The sequence below is a fragment of the Bombina bombina genome, chromosome 5 (assembly GCF_027579735.1).
Source record: "Bombina bombina isolate aBomBom1 chromosome 5, aBomBom1.pri, whole genome shotgun sequence".
NCBI lineage: Eukaryota > Metazoa > Chordata > Amphibia > Anura > Bombinatoridae > Bombina > Bombina bombina.
In genome coordinates this window covers 750624695-750639602 of record NC_069503.1, presented here as the reverse complement: position 1 = coordinate 750639602, position 14908 = coordinate 750624695, and positions in this window count along the sequence as shown.

The following is a 14908-nucleotide window of genomic DNA, read 5'->3' as shown; positions in this document are numbered from 1 at the left end:
CCTAACTTCAAGTATTAACCCCTAATCTGCCGACCGGACCTCACCGCTACTCTATTAAATTTATTAACCCCTAAAGCTAAGTCTAACCCTAACACTAACACCCCCCTAAGTTAAATATAATTTTTATCTAATGAAATAAATTAACTCTTATTAAATCTAAATACTTACCTGTAAAATAAACCCTAATATAGCTGCAATATAAATTATAATTATATTGCAGCTATTTTAGGATTAATATTTATTTTACAGGCAACTTTGCATTTATTTTAACCAGGTACAATAGATATTAAATAGTTAAGAACTATTTAATAGCTACCTAGTTAAAATAATTACAAAATTACCTGTAAAATAAATCCTAACCTAAGTTACAATTAAACCTAACACTACACTATCAATAAATTAATTAAATAAAATACCTACAAATAAATACAATTAAACCTAACACTACACTATCAATAAATTAATTAAATAAAATACCTACAAATAAATACAATTGAACCTAACACTACACTATCAATAAATTAAAGGGACAGTATACTGTAAAATAGTTTTCCCTTAATGTGTTTACAATTGCTTTTTTTACCAACTGCAGGGTAAATAAATGTATGAAAATTAGCTTTTTAAGGTTTATTTGTGAATATTAAAGCTCCGATTTTGTGTTTTGAAGCCACAACCTAATAAAATGGGTTGAGCTTGTAGGTATAATCAGATCTCATTACTGTATCACATTGTGTACATAAACATGTTTCTTAATCTTATATCTGTCCATAAAACAATCACCAGTACTTGGAGAAAACAATGGAAAATCAACATTTTATTACCTTATCTCTGCTATATCCTACTGGGAGTATAATTTCTTCTGCTGGCTGTGTTTACAAAGCTTATCTATAGCTGGGACCTGCGGCCACAAACTTTCAGAATAGGTGGGGATACCACATGCTAAATCAACTATTTCAAATGCCAATATAAGGGTAAAGGATCTACTTGTAAACAATTTAATACACTCCAGCAGGTAAAGTGGATCATTGGGAACAAATTAAAGGGGAGAAAATTTTTGAGTAAACTGTCCCTTTAATTAAATAAAATACCTACAATTATCTACAATTAAACCTAACACTACACTATCAATACATTAATTAAATACAATACCTACAATTATCTACAATTAAACCTAACACTACACTATCAATAAATTAATTACATACAAAAACCTACAAATAAATACAATTAAATAAACTAACTAAAGTACAAAAAATAAAAAATTTTTTTTTACAAACATTAGAAAAAGATTACAACAATTTTAAGCTAATTACACCTACTCTAAGCCCCCTAATAAAATAATAAAGCCCCCAAAATAAAAAAATGGCCTACCCTATTCTAAAATACAAATAGAAAAGCTCTTTTACCTTACCATCCCTTAAAAGGGCCTTTTGCGGGGCATGCCCCAAAGAATTCAGCTCTTTTGCCTGTAAAAAAAACCATACAATACCCCCCCAACATTACAACCCACCACCCACATACCCCTAATCTAACCCAAACCTCCCTTAAATAAACCTACATACCCCTAATCTAACCCAACCCCCCCTTAAATAAACCTAACACTAAACCCCTTAAAATCTCCCTACCTTATCTTCACCACGCCGGGTATCACCGATCCGTCCAGAGGAGCCTCCGAAGTCTTCATCCAAGCCCAAGCGGGGGCTGAAGAGGTCCATCATCGGGTTGAAGGGGTCCATCATCCGGCTAAAGTCTTGATCCAAGTGGGCGCTGAAGAGGTCCATCATTGGGCTGAAGTCTTGATCCAAGCGGGCGCTGAAGAGGTCCATCATCGGGCTGAAGTCTTCTATCAAGCGGCATCTTCAATCTTCATCCATCCGGAGCGGAGGGGAGCCATCTTCTTCCAGCTGACGCAGATCCATCCTCTTCTACCAACGCCTACTCGCCGAATGACGGTTCCTTTAAATGACGTCATCCAAGATGGCGTCCCTCAAATTCTGATTGGCTGATAGGATTCTATTAAGGTGGGAAAATTCTGATTGTCTGATTGAATCAGCCAATCAGATTCAAGTTCAATCCGATTGGCTGTTTGGATCAGCCAATCAGATTGAGCTCGCATTCTATTGGCTGATCGGAACAGCCAATAGAATGCGAGCTCAATCTGACTGGCTGATTGGATCAGCCAATCGGATTGAACTTGAATCTGATTGGCTGATTCCATCAGCCAATCAGAATTTTCCTACCTTAATTCCGATTGGCTGATAGAATCCTATCAGCCAATCGGAATTCGAGGGACGCCATCTTGGATGACGTCATTTAAAGGAACCGTCATTCGGTGAGTAGGCGTTGGTAGAAAGGATGGATCCGCGTCGGCTGGAAGAAGATGGACCTCTTCAGCGCCCGCTTGGATCAAGACTTCAGCCGGATGATGGACCTCTTCAGCCCGATGATGGACTTCTTCAGCCCCCGCTTGGGCTTGGATGAAGACTTCAGAGGCTCCTCTGGACGGATCGGTGATAACCAGCGTGGTGAAGATAAGGTAGGGAGATCTTCAGGGGCTTAGTGTTAGGTTTATTTAAGGGGGGTTTGGGTTAGATTAGGGGTATGTGGGTGGTGGGTTGTAATGTTGGGGGGGTATTGTATGTTTTTTTTTACAGGCAAAAGAGCTGAATTCTTTGGAGCATGCCCCGCAAAAGACCCTTTTAAGGGCTGGTAAGGTAAAAGAGCTTTTTTGTATTTTAGAATAGGGTAGGACATTTTTTTATTTTGGGGGGCTTTGTTATTTTATTAGGGGGCTTAGAGTAGGTGTAATTAGCTTAAAATTGTTGTAATCTTTTTCTAATATTTGTAAATAATTTTTTTATTTTTTGTAACTTAGTTCTTTTTTTATTTTTTGTACTTTAGTTAGTTTATTTAATTGTATTTATTTGTAGGTATTTTATTTAATGAATTTATTGATAGTGTAGAGTTAGGTTTAATTGTAACTTAGGTTAGGATTTATTTTACAGGTAATTTTGTAATTATTTTAACTAGGTAGCTATTAAATAGTTCTTAACTATTTAATAGCTATTGTACCTGGTTAAAATAAATACAAAGTTGCCTGTAAAATAAATATTAATCCTAAAATAGCTGCAATATAATTATAATTTATATTGTAGCTATATTAGGGTTCATTTTACAGGTAAGTATTTAGCTTTAATTAGGATTAATTTATTTAATAAGAGTTAATTTATTTTGTTAGATAAAAATTATATTTAACTTAGGGGGTGTTAGTGTTAGGGTTAGACTTAGCTTTAGGGGTTAATAAATTTATTAGAGTAGCGGTGAGGTCCGGTCGGCAGATTAGGGGTTAATACTTGAAGTTAGGTGTCGGTGATGTTAGGGAGGGCAGATTTGGGGTTAATACTATTTATTATAGGGTTAGTGAGGCGGATTAGGGGTTAATAACTTTATTATAGTAGCGGTGAAGTCCGGTCGGAAGATTAAGGGTTAATAATTGTAGGTAGGTGGCGGCGACGTTAGGGGCGGCAGATTAGGGGTTAATAAATATAATATAGGGGTCGGCTGTGTTAGGGGCAGCAGATTAAGGGTACATAGGGATAACGTAGGTGGCGGCAGTGTACAGAGCGGCAGATTAGGGGTTAAAAAAAAATATGCAGGGGTCAGCGATAGCAGGGGCGGCAGATTAGGGGTTATTAAGTGTAAGGTTAGGGGTGTTTAGACTCGGGGTACATGTTAGGGTGTTAGGTGCAGACGTAGGAAGTGTTTCCCCATAGGAAACAATGGGGCTGCGTTAGGAGCTGAACGCTGCTTTTTTGCAGGTGTTAGTTTTTTTTTCAGCTCAAACGGCCCCATTGTTTCCTATGGGGGAATCGTGCACAAGCACATTTTTGAAGCTGGCCGCGTCCGTAAGCACCGCTGGTATTGAGAGTTGCAGTGGCGGTAAATTATGCTATACGCTCCCTTTTTGGAGCCTAACGCAGCCCTTCTGTGAACTCTAAATACCAGCGGTATTTAAAAGGTGCGGGAGAAAAAAAGCACGCGTAGCTATCGCACCCCTTTGGCCGCAGAACTCTAAATCTAGCGGTATATTTTTTCATGTGGAAATAACATTATTATTTTATTTTTTTTCTGAAAAATAAATCAAAAATCTTTTATTTTGATGTGAAAATAACATTTATTTTGGGTTTAAGTAAATTGATTGATATTACAATATAATTTTTTGAGGTGTCTGTGTGTTTATTTCATCGAAAAAAGTAAATAATTATTTTATTGTAAAACATAAACAGGTATATTAGTCCTGAGGGGGGAGCTGGATGTAAATATAAGAGTTGGGTTATATCAAAGAGTTGGGTTATATCTTTGAAATACATAAGCACATGTTTATATAAGTTGTTCAAACAGATAATACAAAAAAGATAAAATTTGAAATACAATTAGGAGTCAGATCTTGATGTGCTTTCTTAAATAATAAAAACATTGGTACAACAAATAATAAAGTAGATATCAAACAATAGTGGTATTTTCAGGTTTACATTTTAACGTTAACATTGAACTGCTGTCCCTTCAGAGATTGATATACAGAGAATGTGATAATATGATGACATTTTATTAAATTTTTTTATTAATTTTTACCGAATATCGGAATCAAAATAAAGTTTGTGTTTTTTGAAAAGCACTGTATTTATATAAATCTAATTTCTAATATTGAATATATAAGAAAGTATAATTGAACAATCAAAATTTTTATTTATGTATATTAAAATGTAATCAATAACTTTAGATTCAGTTTATAAATATATAATTCACATTTATTTCTAATATGCGCTTTAATTTAACTAATTTTTAATAATAAATATGGCGCAAAATACGAATAACAGCGAGATTTATCAATATCACGCCTCATCTCGACTTTGAAAAGTAACGTAGAATTACTAGCCATTTTATGATAAATAATGGCGCACATGTGCGCCGATCCGATGGCGATATGCAGAGTACTTGTCGGAGAACTGAAAGGCGATCTTGAACAAAGCTTGATAAATCGAGCCCATAGGGGTGTACTCACTTTTGTTGCCAACGGTTTAGACACTAATGGCTGTGTATTGAGTTATTTTGAGGGGACAGAAAATTTACACTGTTATACAGGCTGTACACTCACTACTTTACATTATAGAAAAGTGTCATTTCTTCAGTGTTGTCACATGAAAAGATATAATAAAATATTTACAAAAATGTGAGGGGTGTACTCAATTTTGTGAGATACTGTATATATATATATATATATATATATATATATATATATATATATATATATATATATATATATATATATATATATATGTACATACAAATACATATTTTGCAATGTATCTGTATTAATCTCAATGTTAAAGTCAATTGGCAGCTTCTTTTTTTTTTCTAACACCCGAGATCTAATATCTTTGAGCCCTTATAACTTTTCTGTGCAATATTTTTTGAGAATGATAGTAATTATACAGTGATAACTGAGTGTAACTGTACTTTGTAATATATTTTTGAAGTGTTTTGTGCATTTTTTTAATTGCATTAAGGATTCTAGCGTAATTTGCAATTTCGCTGAACTTGTAATATCAGCGCAATTGAAAAGGAGCGCAAATGATTGCGAAAACCCTTGGGAAATCATTTGCACTCCACTTATAATATAGCCCAAAATGTTTAAAAACATATTTTTAAAAGTAATAATTGTTAGTATAATTATGTTATGATTTCTTTTTGTATCACACTTTCTTTTTAAGAAAACCATGAAATGGCACAGAAAATATAAAACTATCCATATTCGTATAAAAAAAATGGTGCATTTAATTTTTTTAGTCATGCTCTCCAGTTTCCCAAAAGAGTATTATTATTAGCCTTGTTATTTTTTAAAAATTCCACACATCCAACTCAGAAGGGTAGTTTCTAATCTTTCTGCTGTTGCAATTGGAAAATTTATTTTTTCTACTTGCCAAAAATGTCTATACCTTAGATACCTTAACCTTTCTAATCCCAATGCAACTAAATTATTAGGCATAATAACCACCAGTGTCTGAAAATTCTTTTGATGCCATAAGTGGCATTGTTGGAAGGGCATTTTGGTATCTTTTCAATAATCCAACTAGTACACAATACATTATCAGCCAATAAAAAAGACATATTGAAGAAAAAAAAAAGTGTTTGAACCTTATAATGAGAGTGAATAGTCAGAGGGAGAGCACAAACTGCATAATTAGAGAGTAAGCATTTTCAAAAAATCAAAAACATTTTGTTTTTGCATTTGCCATATAACCTGCATTTACATAAATACATACATACAGGATATTAATAAGAGCACACACACATTTATACTAAACACTTTTTTTTTAAATAAAAGTAAAATCTCATTTTATTTATGTTTTTCACCCTATTTGAAATCACATTATATTTATTCTGCTTACCTTTATTGATATTTTAAATTTAAAATAAGTTGGAGACTGAATCTGAGTGATACATGGAGCAAACTCTGCCAAAGTAAAAGAGGACACAAGAGAACTTAACTGCAGGCAGGGCTACATTTTCACTTAGGCAAGCTAAGCCGGTAAAAGGCAGCAGAGGTGGGGGGAGCACATTTTGGTAGTTCTATGGCATGATTATTATTCATTATCATCAGTTATTTGTAGAGCGCCAACAGATTCCGCAATGCCTTCCTACTCCTTTGTTCTTTAACAAATTAACCAGTTTATGACCTCTCCATGCATCAATGACCTCTAGTTATCAATGTGTCTACTTACCTGCCTTCGCCGGCCCCAATACGCTCGCCTAAGCTCACCTCACATCGCCGCAGACCGGAATACGTTCGCCACAGTTATCAAAAAAGCTGTAAAAAAGCAGCGCACCAAGTACGGGGCGATGAGCAGCGGACTGTGATAGTTATCACTCATCCGATCTCGCTGCTCTTCGGCTTTTTTACAGCTTTATTGATAAGCTGTCACTAAGCACCCACACTAAACTACACTGATCTACCCCCTATACTGGTGCCCCCGGAGCCCCCTGCAACTAAATAAAGTTATTAACCCCTAAACCGCCGCTCCAAGACCCCGCCGCAACTATAATAAATGTATTAACCCCTAAACCACCACTCCTAGACCCCGCCGCAACTAAATAAAGTTATTAACCCCTAAACCGCCGCTCCCAGACCCCGCCGCCACCTACATTATACCTATTAACCCCTATCCTGCCCCCCTATACCGCCGCCACCTATAATAAATTTATTAAACCCTATCCTGCGGATCCCGTACCCCGCCACAACTAAATAAATTGTTTAACCCCTAAACTGCCACTCCCGGACCCTGCCGCCACCTATATTAAACTTATTAACCCCTAATCTGCCTCCCCTACACCGTCGCCACCTATAATAAATTTATACCCTTAACCTGCACCCCCTATACCACCGCCATCTATATTAAACTAATTAACTCCTAAACCTAAGTCTAACACTAACTATAACACCCCCCTAACTTAAATATGATTTTAATAAATCTAAATAAAAATTACTCTTATTAACTAAATTAATCCTATTTAAAACTAAATACTTACCTATAAAATAAACCCTAATATAGCTACAATGTAATTAATAATTACATTGTAGCTATTTTAGAATTTATTTTTATTTTACAGGCAAATTTCAATTTATTTTAACTAGGTACAAAAGCTATTAAATAGTTATTAACTATTTAATAGCTACCTAGATAAAATAAAGTCAAATTTACCTGTAAAAGAAAAACTAACCTAAGTTACAATTAAACCTAACACTACACTATTTATTAAATAAATTTAATTAATTAACTACAAATACCTACAATTAAAGGGCCACTGTAAATAAATATTTTCTATGCCTGTTACTAACTAACTACCCCAAATACGCTTTTTATCAATAGCATTTCATTAACATATCTCTACCGTATATCAGAAATCTTGTCTGCAAATTTAATTGTTTTCCAAACCCACTCCGTGGGTATCCTTTGCTCTGTACCAATCCATTTACAATACCTAGGTTTCAAAATGGCGCTTTAAACACAAAGTTATTGGTTTAAGTATTTAGAACATGCAGTGATGAAAATAGTGGGCAGAATAACGTGACATCATCGGCGAATAAAAGATATAACTTTTAGAACGTTATGAAACTTCGTTTTGGAGAAAATATAGGTCAGTAGGTTTTAATTAATGTTTATTAACTTTAATATGTTAGTTGTTTAGCTTAAAAATTATAACAGAAAGTAATCCTTTAAATACAATTAAATAAACTAACTAAAGTACAAAAAATTAAAAAAACTAAGTTACAAAAAATAAAAAAATATTACAAGATTTTTAATCTAATTACACCTAATCTAAGCCCCCTAGTAAAATAACAAAGCCCCCCAAAATAAAAAAATGCCCTACCTTATTCTAAATTACAAAGTTAACAGCTCTATTACCTTACCAGCCCTTAAAAGGGCCTTTTGCGGGGCATGCCCCAAAGTAATCAGCTCTTTTGCATGTAAAAAAAATACAACCCCCCCAACATTAAAACCCACCACCCACATACCCCTACTCTAACCCACCCAAACCCCCCTTAAAAAAACCTAACACTAACCCCCTGAAGATCTCCCTACCTTTAGTCGTCTTCAGCCAGCCGACCACCGATGGAACAGAAGAGGACATCCGCAGCGACCGAAGTCATCATCCAAGGGGCGCTGAAGAGGTCTTCCATCCGATAGAAGTCTTCATCCATGCTGCGTCTTCTATCTTCATCCATCCGGAGCGAAGCGGAGCCTTCTTCAAATGAGCCGACGCGGAGCCATCGTCTTCCAACGACGCCTACCCAACGAATGTATATTCCTTTAAGTGACGTCATCCAAGATGGCGTCCCCCGAATTCCGATTGACTGATAGGATTCTATCAGCCAATTGGAATTAAGGTAGGAAAAATCTGATTGGATGATGCAATCAGCCAATCAGATTGAGCTCGCATTCTATTGGCTGATTGGAACAGCCAATCGGATTGAACTTGAATCTGATTGGCTGATTGCATCATCCAATCAGATTTTTCCTACCTTAATTCCGATTGACTGATAGAATCCTATCAGCCAATCGGAATTTGAGGGACGCCATCTTGGATGACGTCACTTAAAGGAATATCGATTCGTCGGGTAGGCGTCGTTGGAAGAGGATGGCTCCGCGTCAGCTCTTTTGAAGAAGGCTCCGCTCCGCTACGGATGGATGAAGATTGAAGACGCCGCATGGATGAACACTTCTATCGGATGGAAGACCTCTTCAGCGCCCCTTGGATGATGACTTCGGCCGTTGCGGTTGTCCTCTTTTGTTCCATCGGCGGTCGGCTGGCTGAAGATGACTCAAGGTAGGGAGATTTTCAGGGGGTTAGTGTTAGTTTTTTTTAAGGGGGGTTTGGGTGGGTTAGAGTAGGGGTATGTAGGTGGTGGGTTTTAATGTTGGGGGGTTGTATTTTTTTTTACATGCAAAGAGCTGATTACTTTGGGGCATGCCCCGCAAAAGGCCCTTTTAAGGGCTGGTAAGGTAATAGAGCTGTTAACTTTTGTAATTTAGAATAGGGTAGGGCATTTTTTATTTTGGGGGGCTTTGTTATTTTATTAGGGGGCTTAAATTAGGTGTAATTAGATTAAAAATCTTGTAATATTTTTTTATTTTTTGTAACTTATTTTTTTTTATTTTTTGTACTTTAGTTAGTTTATTTAATTGTATTTAATTGTAGGTATTTGTAGTTAATTAATTACATTTATTTAATGATAGTGTAGTGTTAGGTTTAATTGTAACTTAGGTTAGTTTTTATTTTACAGGTAAATTTGACTTATTTTTAAACTTGGGGTACAAGTTAGGGTGTTAGGTGTACACACTTCCCATAGGAATCAATGGGATGTCGGGCAACAGCGAACATGAACTTTCGCTATGGTCAGACTCCCATTGATCCCTATGGGATCCGCCATCTCCAGGGTGGCGGATTGAAAACCAGGTATGCTGGGCCGGAAAAGTGCCGAGCGTACCTGCTAGTTATTTGATAACTAGCAAAAGTAGTCAGATTGTGCCGAACTTGTGTTCGGAACATCTGGAGTGACCTAAGAATCGATCTGTGTCGGACTGAGTCCGGCGGATTGAAGCTTATGTCACTAAATTCTACTATTGCCGGTGTGTAGGGCTTGATAATTTAGGCCAATCATCCTTGCCACAAATACGCTGCGGAATTCCAGCGTATTTGAGGTTGACGGCTTGATAACTAGAGGCACTAGTGTGAAAAAAATATATTGTTGAGGGTGGAGGTTGATGGCACACACATTTCTCAGTGCATAGGGCAGCACATAATCTAGATACACTATTGATTCCAGGAAAGTTATATTTGTGCCCCCATAGACAAGGAGCCAAGGTTCTATGGATATTCAAAATCCCCAAAATACCTATATTTTATTTAGATGAGAAGATGAAGTTCTGCTCATTAAAGGGACACTGAACCCAAATTTTTTCTTTTGTGATTCAGATAGAGCATGCAATTTTAAGCAGCTTTCTAATTTACTCCTATTATCAATTTTTCTTTCGTTCTCTTGCTATCTTTATTTGAAAAAGAAGGCATCTAAGCTAAGGAGCCAACCAATTATTGGTTCAGCACTCTTGACAGCAATTGTTTATTGGTGGGTGAATTTATCTACTAATCAGCAAGAACAACCCAGGTTTATCACCAAAAATGGGCCAGCATCTAAACTTATATTTTTGCTTTTCAAATAAAGATACCAAGAGAATGAAGACAATTTGAAATAGGAGTAAATTAGTAAGTTGCTTAAAACTGCATGCTCTATCTGAATCACGAAAGAAAAAAATTGGGTTTGGTGTCCCTTTAAATACATTCTTAAATATTCTATTACAAACACACATATATATATATATATATATATATATATATATATACACCTGTATATATACAGAAAGAGAAACAGACTGCCATGAACGAACAACAGCTTAGTGGCTTGTTCTATGGTCCAGTTACCACCTTTTAGCCCAATTGTGCTTTGTGCTTTTCACAATGGAAAACTTTCCCGAAGTATACCAGTCTGATCCTGCACACAAAAAAAGTCAGTCCAGCCCTGAAATACCAGGCATTCTCCTATGAAAAAGGGTAATGGCAATTCCATGAGGTTCATTTTGGCCTCCTTTGGGACTCATCAGTGAGGTGCAGCCATATCCCTCTAAGAAGCTATTCCCAGGTGGTAATCAGGCCAAAGAGCATGCCACTGAGCTGTTGTTCATTGCTGGGAGCTTGCTTCTCTTTCAGTATGTATTTCTATGATGACCCTGGGGAAGTCTCTCTAAGGGTGATGGGGGAAACCAGTCATGGACTCCTTGCTTAGAGGTATATGACTTCACCTCACTGACAAGGTCCAAAATCCTTTTTAATACCAAAACAGTTTATTGTATTGCATTTAACACTTTAATGTTTAGATTTATTTGAGTGCAAATTTTATAATTTAAAAGTGTGATGATTTGAGCTACATTTTTAAACTTTCATCAAACTAAGAGATAGAGGTTAACGTTTCTGCTGAGCAAGCAAGCAAGCAAAAAATGTAAACACATTAAAAAAATGTGTGTAGATCCAAACAATTGGTTTTAAAGGGACAGTCAACACCAGAATTTTTGTTGTTTTAAAAGATAGATAATCCCTTAATTACCCATTCCCCAGTTTTGCATAGCCAACACTGTTATAATAATACACATTTTACCTCTGTAATTACCTAGTATCTAAGCCTCTAGAGACTGCCCCCTTACTTCAGTTCTTTTGACAGACTTGCATTTTAGCCAATCAGTGCTCACTACTAGGTAAATTCACGTGCATGAGCTCAATGTTATCTATATGAAACACATGAACTAATGCCCTCTAGTGGTGAAAAACTGTCAAATGCAGAGGCGGCCTCCAAGGTCTAAGAAATTAGCATATGAACCTCCTAGGTTTAGCTTTCAACTAAGAATACCAAGTGAACAAAGCAAAATTGGTGATAAAAGTAAATTGGAAAGTTGTTTAAAATTACATGCCCAATTTGAATCATGAAAGTTTTTTTTTTTTAATTGACTGTCTCTTTAAGAGGTCAATAATGCAGTATTTAAGAAGCCCACAAAACCTGCAAAAAGCTCTTTGAATTTTTTTCTTTTCTTTTATGGGTTGGAATAATGCAGTGTGAATAGCATAGTATAAGGGTTATTATGCATTGGAAATTTGCTACAGAGTTTTTGAAAACAGTTAAAATTTCTGAACGTCTTATACAGGATCCATATAGTCTTGTAATTACAAACTAAACAAAGAATAACATTTATCACCGAGTTTTAGGTTGTACCAACAGTTGATACTAGGCACCCAAAGATAAATCTCTTTCTGCATCTACAATTTTTATTTCAAATTCTTACAAAACCGAAATGATTAGGGATTTGTTCACAAGCCAAATAAGGAAATCTAGGGCAAGTTTACATATGCGGCGTCGCCCGCAAAAGCAGGCGATGCCGGTTTTTACGCAGTTTTGGTATCACATATACGGCGCCGCATATAAATGCATTGCGTATATTTCCCCCGGAGGCTGCTATTTTTACTCCCATAAGCTAATATAGAACCGCGTCGCAAATCGGTATCACATATTCAGCGCAAGGATTTAAGCAGCGAAAATGAAGACATTTTACTCCATTTTCACCTCGCCACACATAGGCAGGCGCAGCAAATCTTGCTCTGAGTATGTGAGTACCGTAACTCCCTGAAAATAGTAATTAACATCTTATTCATGCGCAATATCTATCTACCGCCTGAAAATAACTAACATCTAACGCATGCACAATATCTATCTAACTGTCAACCGCAATCCCCCACTGCAATAACTAATAAAGTATATTAACCCCTAATCCGCCAACCCCCACCTCGCAATAAAACCTAATAAAACTATTAACCCCTAATCCGCCATTAACCCACAACGCAATAAAACTAATAAAACTATTAACCCCTAATCAGCCAAACCATCACAATGCAAATAACTAATTAAATTACTAAGTCCCCTAACCCAACACCTCCTAAATTAACCCCAATTACCTAAATTAAAAATTACTTTTACAATTAAAATAAAAAAGCTAACATTACTTAAAAATAAAAAAAACGTATATTAAATTAATCTAAGATTACAAAAAATAAAAAAGTCTAACATAACATAATAAACAAAATTATCAAAAATAAAAAAATTAAACCTAATCCCTATGAAAAAAAAACAGCCCCCCCAAAATAAAAACACCCCATAATCTAATACTAAACTATTAATAGCCCTTAAAACAGCTCTTTTACTTGAAAAATACTAAGTCCCTCCTCTTACAGTAAAACCCCCCACCCACCAAACCCGACCAGAAAAAAACCTAAAACTAAAAAATCCTAAACTACCCAATGCCCCTAATGGGGCATTTGTATGGGCATTAAGCTCTTTGCTGCCCTAAAAGGGCATTCAGCTCTTTTAAGAGTGCCCAATAAATCCCTAATCTAAAAAAAATTAAAAAATCCTAACTCTAACCCCCAAATAGGTACTCACCATTCCTGAAGTCCGTCAGAGAAGGTCCTGTTTCAGGTGGCGGTGAAGTCTTCTTCCAAGCAGCCGACATCTTCTTCCAAGCGGGGACCACTTCCTTCTTCCTCCAGGACCAAGCCAGCGCTGAGCGGAAATGAGCGTGGAGCAGGACCAGCGACCGCAGAGCCATGGAGCGTGGAGGATCCTCTTTGTACAATCACCGCCATACACTGAATACTGAATTGAAGGTACGCATTTAAATATGGCGCCCCTTGCATTCCTTTTGGCTGATTTGATTCTTAAAATTCAAATCAGCGAATAGGATGAGAGCTACTAAAATTCTATTAGCTGTTTAAATCAGCCAAAAGGATTTCAGTAGCTCTAATCCTATTGGCTGATTTAAAATTGGAGAATCAAATCAGCCAATAGGAATGCAAGGGACCAGTGGCAGCTGGTGAATTTTTAGGATGGGGTGCACAAGACCCTGCCCCTATTAGAAAGCCATGCCCCTTTGAAAAAACACGCCCCTTTGAAAAAACACACCCCTTTTAACAAGTCACACCCATTTTAAAAGCCACACCCCTTTGTGAAAGTCACGCCCATCAAATGGCCCCACCCATTTGAACCAGCAGTGTTTTTGGCCATTGTCTTCTTTAAATATCCAGCCCTGGCCTGGGGGTAACTTCAACTGAAGTTTGTGACTGATTCCTCAACATTATTCTCAAGTATCTGCTGATATTGAGTGGAATCCATGAGACCCTCAACAATATTCCCAGTAGTACAGGTCTTTGGAGGTGGTCTGTGGGCTGTTTTTGACCGTTCTCACCATCCTTTGCCTTTGTCTCTGGCCCTCTCTGATATTTTACTTGCCCTGCCACTTCTGGCCTTAACAAGAACTGTGCCTGTGGTCTTCCATATCCTCACCATACATTGCTCACTGTGTTCCTCACAGTGGACACAGACATCTTAAATCTATGAATGCATACTCTTCAGTACAGCCATGTTCACGTGCGACAGTGCACAAATGGAGGAGCCTACACTACCTGCCCATGTCTAGTCTTAAAATATACATGATGGTGCTCAGTTAAATTATAAAATAACATATATATATTAACCAAATGATTAATTAAAGCTGCAAAATAATAAGAATATTGAATGTACATTTATGAAAACATATGTATTTCTGGATTTAAAGAACCTTCCACTTTATAGAGAAATACAACCACATTTCAATTACTGTTGCCCCAGCCCCCAGTGTTCGATATTAGGCAATGCAGCCAAAGGCCTTGGCAACATGAAGATAAATACACCAACATTTTAATTTCTAGTACG